The sequence below is a fragment of the Ambystoma mexicanum genome, chromosome 10 (genome assembly GCF_040938575.1).
Source record: "Ambystoma mexicanum isolate Mex_15411 chromosome 10, UKY_AmexF1_1, whole genome shotgun sequence".
Taxonomy (NCBI): Eukaryota; Metazoa; Chordata; class Amphibia; order Caudata; family Ambystomatidae; genus Ambystoma; species Ambystoma mexicanum.
This window is the reverse complement of record NC_090932.1, coordinates 490,799,741-490,817,835: the sequence shown is the minus strand read 5'-3', so window position 1 is coordinate 490,817,835 and position 18,095 is coordinate 490,799,741.

Genomic DNA, 18,095 nt, shown 5'->3' with positions numbered 1-18,095 from the left:
GTGAAACTTCACGCGCACCCCTGTAATGGACATACCCTGGCTTTTCGCGTGTGGGACTTCCTGCGCACCCCTGGTATTCCCGTAGCCTAGCTTTTCGCGTGTGAAACTTCCCGCGCACCCCTGTAATGGACGTACCCTGGCTTTTCGCCTGTGGGACTTCCCGCGCACCCCTGCAATTCCCGTAGCCTAGCTTTTCGCGTGTGAAACTTCACGCGCACCCCTGTAATGGACATACCCTGGCTTTTCGCGTGTGGGACTTCCCGCGCACCCCTGGAATTCCCGTAGCCTAGCTTTTCGCGTGTGAAACTTCACGCGCACCCCTGTAATGGACATACCCTGGCTTTTTGCGTGTGGGACTTCCCGCGCACCCCTGGAATTCCCGTAGCCTAGCTTTTCGCGTGTGAAACTTGCCGCGCACCCCTGAAATGGACGTAGCCTGGGATTTCGCGTGTGAAACGTTCCCTCGCACCCCTGAAATGGAAGTAGCCTGGGATTTTGCGTGTGAAACTTCCCCGCGCACCCCTGTAATGGACGTACCCTGGCTTTTCGCGTGTGGGACTTCCCGCGCACCCCTGGAATTCCCGTAGCCTAGCTTTTCGCGTGTGAAACTTCCCGCGAATCCCTGTAATGGACGTACCCTGGCTTTTCGCGTGTGGGACTTCCCGCGCACCCCTGCAATTCCCGTAGCCTAGCTTTTCGCGTGTGAAACTTCACGCGCACCCCTGTAATGGACGTACCCTGGCTTTTCGCGTGTGGGACTTCCCGCGCACCCCTGGAATTCCCGTAGCCTAGCTTTTCGCGTGTGAAACTTCCCGCGCACCCCTGTAATGGACGTACCCTGGCTTTTCGCGTGTGGGACTTCCCGCGCACCCCTGCAATTCCCGTAGCCTAGCTTTTCACGTGTGAAACTTCCCGCGCACCCCTGAAATGGACGTAGCCTGGGATTTGACGTGTGAAACTTCCCGCGCACCCTTGAAAATCGCATGGGCCGCTTGCCGTGATGGTCCAGGGTTAGCGCAGCCCCTTGCGCTGGTTTGTGATTTTTATGAGATTTCCCAGTGCAAGGGGCGTTCCTGGGGGCGTAACTGGCGCTGCAGCGAGTCGCTGCGCCACTGTGCGCCACGGCTGCCTGGGGAAGCTAAAATCCATGAATACGCTGTGCGCCGGATTCGGTTTTGGCGCACGCGGCTGGCGCAGACTATCGCACGCGCACGCTGCGCGCCAGCCGCGTGCGCTACTTGTGCGCTGAATTCTATGAATTACCCTGTTAGTTTATTATTGCATAATACAGCACATTACAAAAAACAGAGGTGACGTCATTCACCCCTGTGACAGACGTAAGGTTGCACAAAGCACTCACCCAAAGGGTGGAAGAAAGTCACGTGTTCCGCCTGAATGCTCAGGCTTCCTCAGACCTATAAAATCCAAATGTGGCATGCACATCATAGAGTTTAAAAAGAAAGGCAGTTTTAGAGCGTCCCCACTGGTGTCTCATCACGTGCACAAAGGTCATGTGACCGCTACGAGTAAGAGTGGTGATATCTATCCAATACAATGACCTCCATATTGGAATGGTCAAACACCTATGAATAAGGTACGTATCATGGCAAGTTATGTGAACTTTTTGTGCTAGGAAATCACTAAACACATTTAAAGGCTACCGTAATGAAAACTCGGCCATGAAGATGCTCGAAACTGCTAATTTAAAAAATGATTATTAAATAACCATCAATGTGTAACATATGTGCACAAGTGTGCCTATTCATCATTTGATGACTAAAAGCAGCTGAGATGGCCGCTATTAGACATAGTCCCCCAGATAGGGCAAGTACTTCTAAGCCAAAGGCTGTGAGCAAAATGGCAGCAACCAAATCATAAGTGGGCAAATGCCCTATTTATGCAAATCGTACCTATAATCAGTACTGTAACATCGGGCAAGTGCCCCTTTCCCAGGTAAATATTTCATGGAGCTATTATGCTCCAGACATATGCGATCTTATATGTTATACACGTGCTCAGATAGAACCGGAGTCAAGAGAAAAGATAAAAAGTTACATAGTATAACTTCTCCCAATGTGCAAATAGCAATTCCTATGTCTATATAACAGTACAAAGGGATAGCAGCCTTGGAATTAGGCTGCTATCCTTTTGCACTTACCTATGTTGAACAACTGGCATTATCTGCCACTTTGAAGTTTTCTAAATTGCTCTGGTGTTTTGTGAAAAACAATAATAAAGCAACAAATTACAAGCACCAACATGATTCTTCTGACTTGACCATGAACCTAAACCAAAAGCAAATCTGCTAAATTCTTGGATTACTGAATCCCCCCAGCGCCCGTCATCATCCACAGGGTTGTCGTCCCACCTACATAAACCAGTTTAGTAAACAGTGCTGGTTGGACATCTAAAGTGTGGCCTGTTGCTCATACATCATGAATATCGGCCTCATGGTAGAATCTTGTGCCAGTGTCATCAAATTCAAGTAAGCATAGACAATCCCATGCAACTAATTTCCTGCCTAGGCACACAAAGACTTCCTATGTAGCATAATTTTTTTTTCAAATCACCATGGCGGAGGTAGATGTCAGGTCAATCTCCAGCCTAACATATTGGAATGCGTGGGAATTAGGTAATCTTAATAAGGAATTTAAGATCTTTCCTTCAATTTCTCTGACCTATCCCCATAATTATCTCCCCATACTTCTGCTCCATAAATCATGTGGAAAATCAGTGGGGCTCTGTATATTGTCTATAACAATTGTAAAGATATCCCTCCCTGTTTCCCAACAAGTGTATTTAAAGCCCCTAGTAATCGCAAAGTTTTTGTGTGCATCAGTTGCCAATGCACGGACCATTTCAGTTTCTCATCTATCAGAAGTCCTGCATACTTGTAAACAGCCAACTATTCTAATTGAGTTTGGCTTATCTTCCAAATATAACTCTTAGTTTTAACATATGGTGGTGTAAATGCCATGATCTTAGACCTCTCAATATTAATCTGCAGTCCATTACATATAGCATACTGGCTTAATGGTTTCCAAACAAATCTGTAGCCCCTGTGGAGTACAGTTGAGGACCAACAGATCATCTGCGTACCTCAGCCAAGAGACGGAGGTACCTCTATATTTTAGAGGATAGGTATTTGGAAAGTCAAAGGCCAAATCCAGATAAGCTAAATATAGATTAAATAGAGTGTTGAACAGAATGCATCCCTGCCTCATTCCTCTACAAGTGGGGACCAACTCTGATACCCCACCCACTCCATTTAATCTGATTCTGAGATGCAGGTCAGAATAATCAAACATAGAAGACCTCTGAGTATATTCCAAGCCACAAGCTTTTGCCATACATTCCCTAATTACGGTATAAAAGGCTGCTTTATAATCTATTTAAGGGGCATATATTGTCTGCTTTGTGAAAGTCCAAGCATGCAACACGGTGGTTACCATGGTGCATACTTTATCCAATGTACTAGACATTGGAAAAGCTGTTTGATTAAATGGTAAAGCATTAGCTAGAGTCACCCAAGCACTCCATTCTTGTAAAAGGGCTCTCACAAGGATTTCTGAGGGAATATCAATCATTGACAGCATTCAATACTTCGTCAAGTCTTTCTTACACCGCTTCTTAAAGATAGGGACAAGCTCACTCTCCCGCCGTGATGATGGAATAACACAACCCTGCACTAATGAACTTATATAAATAAAGCAATGCATTTGCCCACAATATCAGATTCATCTTTACTAAAGCATTGCAGGTCCTGTCCAGGCCAGCTGCTCATGAATTATTGAGGGATTTAATAACTATTACCAAATCTGTTTTGGTGATTTTACAACACCATATAGCATCATTGATATAAACACTAGTCACTGCATCCATGGAAGCCGCTAAGGTTAACCCAATATGAGTTACCCAATCCTCAGCTGCCACACGATTTGTAATTGCCATAACATTATTTCCTGTATTTACCAAAAGCCAAAAAGGTCTACTATCGTTATTAGGTGTATAACTGGCCAATTGTAGCCAAACCACTTTGCCCTACTATATAAAATGCCATTGTAACCACCTATTATAGCACATTTTAAGATCATTCAGCCTCTCATTGATGGTGATCTGTCTGGGATCAAATCTAAGCGATCTCTTCTTACCTTATGCTATACTATAAAACGGTCTTGTCAGTGTAACAATGTTGGTGTTAACTTCACGACTCTGCCTCATGTTCTTACTAATTAGTGCATGTGTAATGATTATCTTTAAGGGCTGTATGAAACCATCAATAATTTTACTTTAGGTCAGGCTACTATCATTATTGACATTTGCCACGTAATTTCTTAATATGCCATAGGCAAATAAATTAGCCTTATGAAGTCTGGGTGGATTCCAAGTCACCCTATTGTCTCCTATACTTACATGGGCCTTGCCTATATTCCCATAACTGGTGGGACCAGATTGTACATTTTGCTCAACGCAGAGTGGCATGTGATCACTCTCATTCCTCGAGATAATGGCCATATCAATGGCCATATTTACACTAGCTGGTTTCGCAAATACTTAATCACTTGTATTTGCTGATTTATGACCACATCTGGTGCATCTCCGGGAATTGTCCCCTGGGAAGCAACCATTCAACATCTGAAATCCATATTAATATAGTGCAGTAAACTGGGATAGCCATTTAGGCTTAAAACGTTCTTTAGTTATAGATGCAATGCAAGCTTCTTGTTGAAACATTTTCATATCTGCCAGTGTGGGAGCATTAAAACACAAGATCTCTTGCCTTATCAGTGGTTGTAGATATAATGCCCTCTAGTACCATAGTTGGACCATAATCCAGTATACTAATTCTCTGTGCAATGCTAATTGTGATTATAAATCCACCTTTTGGGTGCGACAGGGTCTTTTACAGCAGGAGTGTGGATGGAGTCTCTATCATCTGAATCTGGAGAGTCAACCATTTAAGTATCCTGTAAGAGTAAAATTGAAAACAAATCTAAATGATCCAGGAGCCCGTCTTTATCAGAGTAATGGAATGGACCCCAGGAATTCCATGAACAAAGTAGGGTTCATTATTCTGAGCAACCAAGTGCACTCAGGAAGTGAGATCCAAAAACGTTGGGAATCCATTGCCAGTATCCCTCAACTGCATGTCACACATTGCTATCACTAATGGCAGCATCTTGTCGCTTATTATAAGTCTCCAGTCTCATTATAGCTTTGGGCACAACTAGTTTAGCACTCACTCCAATGCCACCACTATTAGACTGCAAGTACGAGTGATGCATTTTAACAAGTCGTCCAGTGGGAGGCGCTATATGATGTAGAAATTTATATTTAAGCATCTGGACATTCCGACATTGGTCTCTTAATGAGTTGTACCTGTGTGCCATAATACAATCAATAAGCCTGTCAGCCGTAAACATTATATACGATCTCAGTTGATTTCCTTCTTCCATCTCATTTACTAAATGAATATCGTCAGGTGCCATCCCTCTCAGTGGGATGACGTTGTGTAGAATACGCAGAACGAAGTCACGATATAAAGGAGGATGTTCTAGGCGAGAGGTTAGTGCTTGTACTTGCAGAACAGTTCCTCCAACTGTCTGTTGCCACTCTCATTGACAGTAGCAAGTGGATGAAGTTGGACCAGTGGGTGAGGTCGAGAAGATGTGTGTTCCCTTGCAAAGGAATGAAAGGGGCCCCTAGGGGTCCCTAAAGTCTATGGAAACAAGGCGAGTCACCACACACGATAGATACGCCAGACACAAGGTTGTATTCCCAAAGCTAGGGTTTATTGCAAAGCAAAAGTCTCAGTTGGCCAACTCAGTCTCACACCCCGCGACGTGTATCTCTAGACCTCGAGGGACGCAAGAGAGTGAATTACGTACATTAGTTACATATATACAAAATGCATATCAAACAATCAGCTATGACATGTTTAACACCCCCCTTTTATTGGGTTTCTTTGAACTTGGTGTGATGATGGACATCTCCGACAACTATGACACCTTGAAACATCTATTCTCGTAACGATTGGCAATTTGTGAGTGCGGAGGCATCTTTCAGTTGTTGAATAGAACACAGCGCTTCTGTTCTTGGAAGCGAGCTACATACAGGGGGAAGAGTTGCATTCCGGACCTTGCTATCTATTAGGTTCTATTCGTGTCCTGGGAGCCGACACGCACTAGCGGGGCTCAGCAAAGGGGGGCCGTAAGAAAAGCATAATTCGAAATTCAAGCCTTTAGCTGTATTATTCTAACATATTCTACCATATAACGAGACTGGCTGGCAGCTGCGAAATGATTAAATGCCCTGCAGCTCTGCTTCAAGGCTACATTCGGGAGGGAGCCGTGCTTTCTTCCTGGCGCAGCCTAAGTTGCATTTCAACAAACTCTTGTTATCCTCACAGCCCTGCGGCCTTGTCCTTTTTACGTGCAGACAACAATGTTTTACAGTCGAGCAGTGTAATTAGAAAATATGCTGCGAAGCAATAGGAACAGAAAGCAAAGAGCAATGGTTATAAAACAAAATGGCGATTCTTGTTACATCAAAATGGCCGTTCATTGGCAAACTCAAAAACCTATATTCTATCATATCGTGCATGAGATGGTTGGCCCACGGCCACCAAAATACGTTTGCGGTCACACAGTAGAGGTATCCATTTTTCTAGACTGACAAACCCTCCTTTGGCCGTATGCCAAACGTCTCTTCTATTTATTGAAACCTCCTCTAGTGATGATGAGTCTGAAGTACTTATGTCTGAATCTTGCATGCTATCGTAAACATCATGGTCTTCATCAATATATATTGCCATCAACTCTTTTACTGTTTTCATTTAATTTGGGTCTTGGTCAGCTCGACCATGAGGTTGTTTTTTCTTCGTCATCATATGCATACATCTTTCCGTACATCCCTCAGTTACCTCAGTGCAAACTATTGGTAGGCAATGTATGCAACAACAGCACATTAGGAATATTCCAAACACCACTACTAATATTGAAATCAACTTCCATCCCCAAGAACGTAGTATTCCCCAAAACCAAGACCCTATTCCCCAGCTTCCTTCTCCAGTAGGGAGTTTGGAACTTAGGACATGCATTTTCTTTATTGCTTCCAAATTCGTAGGTCAATAGTCATCGACATAAACGCAACACGCTGACCCCGCTATTTTGCAAATTCCCCCACGATCAACCAGGATCACATCGAGAGCCATTCTATTTTGCAGCGTCATTAACCTGATTCCTCTTTCTTCCAACATCATGTTAAATAGTATATCTGTTGTTGTGTTTATGGTATTTTTTAGTATTCTGGACAGCTGCCTTATATTATAGGAGTTCACTATCTGCCCTAAGAAGGGAATGAATGATTTTGCTACATCAGATGCTATCCAAAACACCCTTGTCAATCCTTTTGACTCTAGTTCTGGATAGTCTGGCCATGTCTGCTGTTTCTAAGAGGAATACTCCTGGAAACAGTAGACCTAGGTAACATGTACCTCCTCAGTTTCTGGGCAACCAAGGATAAGCTTTCTCTCCACATATAAAATAAACTGGATCACCTACATATACTGGTTCTATTTCCCATTTTAATACCACTGTATTCATGCATCCATCTTATGTTCTGACTGAAAAAGAGCAAAAGGGGACAGTTCTTGGGCTATAATTCACTGTGTAAGATGGGGGGATTGCATTGTCACGAAAACGTCATTACAGATGTCTTTTCTGGTGGGGACAATCTATCTTGTCTATTTTGTCGTGTTATCTTTCGTGTACTTTTCCTCGTGGGCTCTGGGGCTATTACTTGTGCTTTATGGAAAATGGAACAACCCACAGGCTTCATTATTATCTTCTCAAACTCATTCATGTTGGTTCTGTCTAATTGACCCGTACTACTCTCATTCCATTTCCCATAGAACATTGCACCTAAAGATGCACTACATGCAGAACTTAATGGCAATGGCTGTACATACCACCCTGTTCCTTTCTCAGCATGCTGTGGTAAATGGGCGCATACCCAGCAATTTGCTTTCTTCAGAATTGCATGTGTCATGTTCATGATTAATAATAACGTATTATTCCCAAAACCTTCCCTGTGTCTTTCTTCCATTGGGGGCAGGGTATAAGTAATCACCTGAACCAGGCTTTCAGTAGTGGATATATTAACTATTGGTAAAAACATTTCTAATGGGTGTATCGCTTCCACATACCATAATATTAGGGCTGTCGATATTGGTGCTACCACTCTCATAAAGCACATTATTATTGTCAGTGCCAGCATACAATTCGTTTTACTATGCGTTTTTCTTAAGCTTACAGTCTTTATAATTGACTCATTCTCAGCAGTGGTGGTGCAGGAGGAGGCTGAACTGGCCCGGCATGTTTCTCGTCGTCCTTCTTCTTCCTTATCACAGTTCGTCATGGATATCTCTCTCCGTCGTGCTTGCTCTGATGTCAATAAGTTCAACGGAATTGTCACAGTTCACTTCTGCCAGTCCTTTATAGCCTGGATTTGTTTATTCGTTTTTAGGCAAGATCACTTGTCCTTTCTCATACTGCTCAGCGGACCTTTGATCAGTTATCTTATTGCCTTAGTACCATGTGTGCCCAGCTTGTCCAATCTGGTTCCTGACACATGTACTTTTATGATCGCACTGGGGAGCCGCGAGTCTTGAATTGTCCGACTTGCACAATTCTCACGCTTCGCACCTCTGCACCTGTAGTTCCTTCTCCATCCATGAGCTGAACCAGAGGTTGACATAAACACCAAAAAGAACTGCGGATCACTTTGTCTTTCGAGGCCGCAAGTTGGATCGCCTTACTCCTGGTATCGTGTGATCCGTGAACAGTGCCGATACAGTCTCAAAGTCAGCCTTTGGCGCTACTGCAGGTGCAGGTGTGCGCCGCGCCAATGATGCAGATCCGTTTTTTGGTGTGCTGGCAAGTGCTGGTGGGCGCCAAAGGGGTACACGATTTGTTTCTGCTGGTATTTGCAAGGCAGATTTCGTGTTGGCCAGCAGTGAGGTTGATTCTGCTGGGCAACGTTGGGACACTCTTTGCCCTTCCCCCACTTTGGCAATCATCTCAGGCTTTGTTTCGAGTTTCACTTCTCGTTTTGGCAGATTTGGTGGCTGCTTACTGGCAACAGTTTCTTCCGTTTCTGGGACCGCTGTCTCTTTCTGGTCATCTGGGTCAGGCAAGTCTTTCAGTGAAGTTGGAATCTTCTTGGCATGGGTGGCATGGATCCACGACTTCCTTCCATCCACCCGTATTGCCGTCTGCGTCGCCAAGAGTACTTGATAGGGGCCGCGCCACCTGGGTGCTAACAATGACTTTCTTTAAAAAATGTTTAGCAGCACCCAGTCTCCTGGCTCCAGCGCGTGCTCCGGACAGGTGTATCTCATTGGTAATGCCTCCTGCACCTGCTGATGAATCAAACGCAATTTCTGCATTAAAAGGCCACAATAAGTACTAAGCATAGGATGTTCTATCTCACTAAGTTGTTTTGGTTGTGGTGCGCACCATACATTTACCGGCCTCCCCATTACGATCTTGTACGGGGAGAGCCCAGTTTTAGCCTGTACAGACGTACGCATGCATAATAGTGCTATTGGTAATGCATCCACCCAACTCAACTTGCTTCCCGCACAAACCTTGCTAATCTTTGATTTAACAATCCCGTTGTGCCTCTCCACAAGACCGGCAGAACTCAGATGCCTTGAACTATGGAATCTCTTATCAATCTGAAGACGAGCACATATCTGTAACACCACTGCTCCCAAATAATGTGGTCCATTATCGGACCATAAGACACGGGGCAAGCCAAATCTGGAAAAGTATTCCTTAAGCATTACTTTTGCCGTGCTCATTGCTGTGCAGTCCTTCAAGGGATATGCCTCCACCCACTTACTGAATGGACAGATCACCACTAAGACGTATTTTAAGTTTTGGCATCTCTCCATCTCTATGAAATCAAAATGGATTACCTCAAATGGCATAGAGGGCGGGCCAAAACTGCCTATTGGAGTCACTGTTCCCTTTCCTACATTGTGTTGAAAACATGTGATACAGTTCTGCACCAACCTCTCCACATTCTTTTTTATGTTTACATTCTGCCATACTGTAGAAAGGTGCTGTATTATCTTTTTCGCACAGATGTGAGTAGGGCTGTGGGCCATTGTGACCATTGCAGTCACATACGAATTTGGCAACATCCAGTTTATAGTTCCCTTGTCCACCCATAAACCCTCCAGATCTAACTCAGCAGAGCCCTCTGCCCACCCCTGTATTTCATCAGCCGTAGCTTCGGCCTGCATTTCTTTGACAATGGCAACTCCATTTTCTATCATACAGGGTACTTCCTCAGTCTGAACCGTCATCATCTTGGTATTTAAATCAGTGCCAGTTTGTTTCGCAATTCTGCTTGCAAACGCGTTTCCTTCTCCTACTTTGCATGTTACTTTTTTAAGTGCCTCGCATTTTACTATTGCTAGATGCTTTGGAAACGTGAGTGCAGACAGTAATCGTACAATCAAAGGGCCATGTTGAATTCTGGTGCCATGTGATGTCAAAAAACCTCTCTCAGCCCAAAGTCGATCAAAGTTATTAACCAGCCCAAAAGCATACTGGCTATCAGTATATACATTCACATTCAAATTTTCAGAAATCTCGCATGCTCTAGTTAATGCTATTATCTCTGCAGCTTGTGCCGAATTATAGGGAATTCTTTTGCTTTCTACAACGCTCTCTAGGGTAGTGATGGCAATTGCGGCAGTTATTGTGCCATCTGGTAATTTAAAACATGAGCCGTCACAAAATAACTCTCCATCTGGCTCTTTCTGTGGGGTATCACTTAAATCAACTCTCCCCTTGGTTTCTTCCTCAGTGACCATTATGCAATCGTGGGGGGTGACTCATCCTCCCCAATTTCTTTTCTGGGTAGTGGCATTAATTCTGCAGGTTTCAAAGCGCTACACCTCATAATTTGGATATGGGGCGCGAACAAGATAATCTCATATCTTGTCAGTCTAGCAGAGGTGAGGTGCTGTGTCTTGTGTCCTATTTAATAGAACGTCTATGGCATGTGGCACCATCAAAATTAAAGTGTGCCCCAATACCAACCCTTCTGTTTGTTTCACTGACGCAGCAGCCGCCACGACAGATCGTAAACATTGTGGTAGTGTGCATGCTACAGGGTCCAGCGCAGAAGAAAAATAGCCGCATGGCCTATTTCTTCCACCTTGTTCCTGCGTCAAAACCACCAATACACATCCTTCGCTTTCACACACAAACAGTCTAAAAATCTTCTCATAATTTGGCGTACCCAAAACTGGAGCCGAGCATAATGCAGTTTTCAATTCATCAAATCCTTTCTGACATTCCTCATCCCACTGTAACGGCATAACCGCATCCTTTCTAGTCAAATTCACCATCGGTTTCACAATCAACGCAAAATTACCAATCCATTGTCAGCAATATGAAGCCATGCCTATTATGGCTTTGACTCCTTTTTGTGTCTTTGGAATAAGCATACAAGAAATCCTTTCTATGCGTTCTGGCGTTAGTCTTCTCCCTTCTTTCGAAAGTAGGTAGCCCAAATAGGCCACCTCCTTTCGATTATATTGAAATTTCTTCAAACTAGCTTTATGGCCATGTGCCGCTAGGTGTGACAGTAGTAATACAGTGCTTTCCTTACAAATCTCCTCTGTGTCTGCAGCTAACAATAGATCGTCTATGTATTGCAAGAGTACACAACCCACTGGTAATTCGAGCATGTCTAGCTGCTCTTTTAATGCTCTACTGTAAATCCTTGGGCTTTCCGTGTAACCTTGCGGAATCCGCGTAAATGTAAATGATCGTCCTCCTAATGTCAAATATCTGCTGTCCTTGTCCACTGGAATACTAAAGAACGCGTTTTTCAAATCCACTACACTAAAATATTCTGCTGAAACAGGTATCATTGTCAATATTGTAGTGACATCTGGCACTAGAGGAAATTGTGGATCTACTACCATGTTCAATGCACGCAAATCAATTATAAAACGGTATGGTACTACCTTGCCTCCTTTTTTATAAACTGGAAGAATCGGGCTGTTGCATGTACTGCCTGTAATTTCCTCTATTACCCCTAGTTTCACCAAATCAGTACCAATACTCTTCAATCCTTTCTCACCTTCAGCCGAAATTCTGTATTGGGGAATTCGCGGTAGGGTAACACCTTCTTTCAAAATGATCTTTACTGGCTCTATCTTTAAGCATCCTACATCATTGTCATGCATTGCCCATATACAGGTTGGCACTTTACTTAGTTCCCCTGGTAAAGTTTCGGACATGAATTCTGACACAGGGGCATCGTGTGGCCAAATCGTTAGGAACACTCCGTCAGCCGTGCAATGTATAACGGAACCTCATTTTTTCAACAAATTTAATCCCAACAAGTTCTCCCCACAATTTTCTGTTAAAAGGAAAGGACAATGTTCAGTAAATGGTCCTATTGTAACTGGGACTGGTTTGGACACTGGGTTTATGACTGATGTACCTGCGAACCCTACGGAAACATTCTTTTGCCCTGACAGTGGTATATCCGGAACCAAGTGGTGGTCTATTGAACACTTCTGTGCTCCTGTATCTACAAGAAAGCGGTGCGCCTCATTCCCGACTCTCATTTCTACGAAGGGTCCTCTCTTATTCATGGGAATAGACACTGGTTCCGACCCCTGCCCTGGGCTGTCCTATTGGGGAAATAACACATTGTCCGATGTGTAATCATTGCTGTTACTGTAATACGTGTTTGGCTGTGTATCAAAAACGTTCCCACTCTTTCCTCTATTTCCCCCACTCTGGTTTCCATACTGTTGATTTTGCTGTCCCTGACTCTGGTTTGGGGCATTTTGGTGTTGGCCTTGGTTTTGATTACCTCCGTTATTGTGATGCTGCTTCATACTATTCCTATTTGGTCTATTCGCTCCTGGGTGTCCTCTATGCTGTCTCCTCTGACCAGACCCATTTCTATTTTGCAGATGCGGACATTGCGCTCGCCAATGTCCTTCCTCCTTACAATATGCACACTGATTTGGTCCCACTATACCCCCATGCATATCCAAATTACCCCTTCCTTGTGCGTTCCCTCGCCCTCTATTATGTCCTACTACTTGCTGCAGTAGTACCCATGTTTTCAAATTCATCCTATCCATCTCTTCTTTCTCTTTTCCCGCAGTCACTCTGTGCTCATAATATTGGGCCATATGTAATACTTCGCCCACCGTTTTTGCTTGCCATGCACTTTCTGATGTCATTATTAGCTCCTGGATTGGAAGTTTTAACCCCCTCACATATTTGTCAACAAATAACCTCTTTCCCGCTTCCGAGCCCACATCCTGCCCACCAAAGTCTGTGAATACATCTTCAAATCTATTAAAATAATCTGTAGCTAATTCAGTCTTGCCTTGTACGCATGCAGTCAATTTGTCCAATTGAAATCTTTTCTCTTGGACAATTTTTTTTAATTTCTGCACTATACGTGCTGGTAATGCTACTAGGTCCGCTCCTGGTGTCCTCCAACCGCTTTATTCCTGTCTTCTATTACCAAGTCCGCCCATGTGGCGCCAAAGGCCGTTGCATCATCTACCTTCCTTATTTGTTTCCATATGTCTGCTGGCAGAATCACCAGGAATATTAGGTCTATATCACCCATGGTAAGCACAGATGATTGCAGGCAGGACTCTACTTCCTTGTAAAACCCTGCAGGATAATTTCTTATATCAGGAATCGTCTGCTTTATGTTGTTCACCTCCTGTCTGGAAAAGGGTACATGCACATATTGGGCGGTGTAATGGGCTGGTGTTACCTGCGCCGCTACATTGCCCACTGCGGGAACCTCTACTTTGGTCACAAAGGTAGGTGGGACCTCTCTCATAGGAAATGCCCCACTTACTGTCCCTCCCCTTTCTCTCAGGTGTAACAATATTCCCAGATCCAGCGATAGGGCTGTTTCTCCTGTCCCTCGCTCTAGCGCTCTTCTATATATTGCCATTATTTCAGGTGGGCTGGCCTTATCGTTTTTTATATCTTTGTCTAATAAATGTTCAGCCATCGACTGCAGTGCTTTTCTTTTCATGGGCATGGAATAGTCATCAAATATCTCATGTATCTCCATTGTGGGGATACTGGGATCCGACATCCATCTAAACGCTTCTCGTATACATACTTTTAACTTGTCGCCCCTCTGCACTGACAACATTGAATGTCGTTGTTGTATATACGGCTTGACAGTTTACTTCCTATGTCTCCCAATATCCCAACTCCTGTACCCAGGTGTAGTAAACATTTCAGCCTAATCATTATCTAATTCATCTTTAAGTTCAAAAAGTCCATATACATGTTCTCTCACTTCTTCATCCCTTTCCCTACAGCGTGTTAATGCATTCAAATCTAACAATCGCTGCGGTGGTAATTTCCCAATTAACTGTTTCCATTTCTCCACCAAATATTCACCCATGTATTCCAACACTACCTGTCTTTAGTTGCTTCTTCCAAAGTCATACATTGAAGCCAATGCTGCCGTCCCATCATTCCCGTCTATATACATCTCTGCCTGTTGCTGCAATTCCACCTTCCTTTCTTTGCTGATCGCACTGCGAGTTAACCTCGTGCATCCCCGTTGGTCAGTCCCGCCTCTTGCCACCGCGGTTTCAACTTCAACCCCAGGAGGAACGGACAGTACCGAGTCTGTGTCTGAGGCGGGAGGTGCGGATGGGACAATGGGAACAGGGAGTGCCTGTTTTGGGCCTGGTTGGCTAATAGGAAGTCCTACGTGCGTGGTCTGTGGCTGTGGGAGGGCTTGAGCTACCGGAGGGAGAGCTTGGGCTACGGGCGGGGTTTAGGCAATAGCTACTGACGTGTCTGGCCTCACTTCTGATCTTGGGCCTTGTTTTGTATGGGTCAATATGTTTTCTATCAATTCATCTGCTATGTGTAATTCTTGTTGTGGATATATCTTTTCTATATTCAGCTGGTCACGCCTACCTGCCCTTCTTAGACTCTCAGTCCACTCCTCCTCTTCTTTCTCTTCCACTACTTCACCTTTCGATTTATGCCTGCGCGCATGCTTCGCTCTGCTTTTAAATCGGAGCATTGCTTCCTTTCTCCAGTCTTAAATAGTCTCAAATGCTGCAGGACGTGCTTTCTTTCTTATCAACACCCTTTCCAAGTTATCTATTCTCGCTATCTCAAAACTACCATTAATCAGCCACTGATGGTCTTGTTGCTTTCTGGTTTGCCTGTGCCAAGTCTCACAGAATATTATCGCACCCAATCCATACTTCACATACATCTCATACGCCGGCGTTCCCCCAGGTGGTACAATTTGGCCATCTTCCAAAGATTGTCTACCACAGCGGAAAAACCCTGCTAAGGTGGACAATACCCCAGGCATGTTTCAACCTTCCGCCTGGTTAATCTACCTTACCTAAGGCTTTTGATTTTGCAAAGTCAACTCTCAACCAATATCAGGATTACTTTGAATCAGGGAATGACTCACCTGATAGATCAAGTCGTCTGTATACTGACGCACCAAATGACGTTGTGTCTGTGTTTCTTGGCTTCCGCCTCGTTTCGGGACCCTTGCCTCCTTGTTCTCTAGCCAGGCACGTCGATCAGGGATCAGATGTGTGCAGATCTGCAAAGGAGTCTCTCATCACTTTTACAGGGCGCCCCGAACACCTCTTGATCCCGGCTCGATCGTCCTGTCCTCGCCGCTCTCTGCCTTACTCAATTACAATGTTATGCGATGGAACAAGTGGGGGAGGGTCGCCATCTTGAAAGGGGCCTCTAAGGGTCCCTAACGTCCATGGAAACAAGGCGAGTCACCACACACGATAGATACGTCAGACACGAGGTTGTATTCCCAAAGCTAGGGTTTATTGCAAAGCAAAAGTCTCAGTTGGCCAACTCGGTCTCACGCCCCGTGACGTGTATCTCTAGACCTCGAGGGACGCAAGAGAGTGAATTACATACATCAGTTACATATATACAAAATGCATATCAAACAATCAGCTATGACATGTTTAACACCCCCCCTTTTATTGGGTTTCTTTGAACTTGGTGTGATGATGGACATCTCCGACAACTATGACACCTTCAAACATCTATTCTAGTAACAATTTGCAATTTGAGAGTGCGGAGGCATCTTTCAGTTATTGAATAGAACACACCGCTTCTGTTTTTGGAAGCGAGATACATACGGGGGGGAAGAGTTGCATTCCGGACCTTGCTATCTATTAGGTGCTATTCGTGTTCAGCAAAGGGGGGGCATAAGAAAAGCATAATTCAAGCCTTTAGCTGTATTATTCTAACATATTATACCATATAACGAGACTGGCTGGCAGCTGCAAAATGATTAAATGCCCTGCAGCTCTGCTTAAAGGCTACATTCGGGAGAGTGCCGGGCATTCTTCCTGGTGCTGCCTACGTTGCATTTCAACAAACTCTTGCTATCTTCACAGCCCTGCGGCCTTGTCCTTTTTACGTGCAGACAACAATGTTTTACAGTCGAGCAGTGTAAGCAGAAAATATACTGCGAAGCAATAGGAACAGAAAGCAATGAGCAATGGTTAGAAAACAAAATGGCGATTCTTGTTACATCAAAATGGCCGTTCATTGGCAAGCTCGAAAACCTATATTCTATCATATCATGCATGAGACTGTTGGCCCACGGCCACCAAAATATGTTTGCGGTCACACAGTAGAGGTATCCATTTTTCTAGACTGACAGGAAGACTCATTTGTTTGTGTTGTGTTGAGTCATCCCACATATTTAAAAATAGCAACTGCAGTCCATTAAGTGCTTCCTCCTCTTCAACACCAGTCCCCAGCTCCACATCCACTGGTAACAATCTGCTGACCTGCCTGTCTCCAAGTGTCCTACTTGGTCTTCTTAATACCCTGTCTGGCAAGAAAGTCCTGATGACATGTCTTAAATTAGTTGAAGCTTGCAAGTTCCCTTTCTTAGAAGAAATATGCTTTCCTATTTATTTCTTATTTCTTGTATCCTTCTCTGCCATGGACATAGGGAGAAGGAAACTACAGTTGTGTACCTTCTCCCGTTGCTATGATGGGCATTAACACAGCAGGTAAGCGTCAAATTAAAGTGTTTTCCTGGCACCAGAGAGGTGCAAGGCAATCACGGGTTAGTGGGGCAGGAGGAAGTGGGCATGGGAGGTGGGAATTGCGGGCCGGTAGGAGAAGGAGATGCAGCAGGATTTACCTTGCTCTTGTAAGGGGAGATGGAACCCTGAGGCGACTTGAAATATCATTGCACAGCACAATAGGAGGTATTTTTGTTCTTAGAAGACATGTCAAAAGACTGTTTTACCGTTTAATACCTGGCCAGTTGCGTAATGGTTTGTAAGACAGCTTCCATTTGCTGATCCATGCAATCAATGGGGACTGTCTTTGGATCGTTGGACTTAAAAATAATCATATGCAGCTTGTAATGTCTTACCAAAAAAATAGTTTTGATAAAATAAATCAAACAAATATGTTATGGCCACACACTGCTCCCCATTTTAGTACCTGGCCTGTTGAATATTATGTAAGACATTGTCCATTTGCTGATCCATGCAATCAATGTGCATTGCCTTTGGATTTGAAAATGATAATATGCAGCTTGCAATATGCTAGCAACACATTTTAAGTATTTAACCAAAACGGATTAGAAAACGTTGTACTTTTTTGGTTTATAATAAGTAATAACATGCAGATTGTTGCACACATGTTTTATACTACAGCAGCGATACATTAAACATTGTACTATAAACAGTTTCTTGTTCATTAATGGTCTAAAGAGTCACAGAAATAATATTTTAGAAGCAAGGACTTTCTGAAGCTTGTCCTTGCCTTAATTAAGTGTTGCAGTGACATGTGGATTTGTTCTCTGTGCTGGCTGCAGGAGCAGGCTTTGGAACATTACAACTGAAGTGTAATACATGTTTACAGAGTGGCTGCAATGTCATTTCTTAATACAGGTCAGGTGTGAATTGACATCTAGCCTGTAATCGGAAAATTATTTTCAGGCTTTTATACTGCTATTGGCGACAGCCA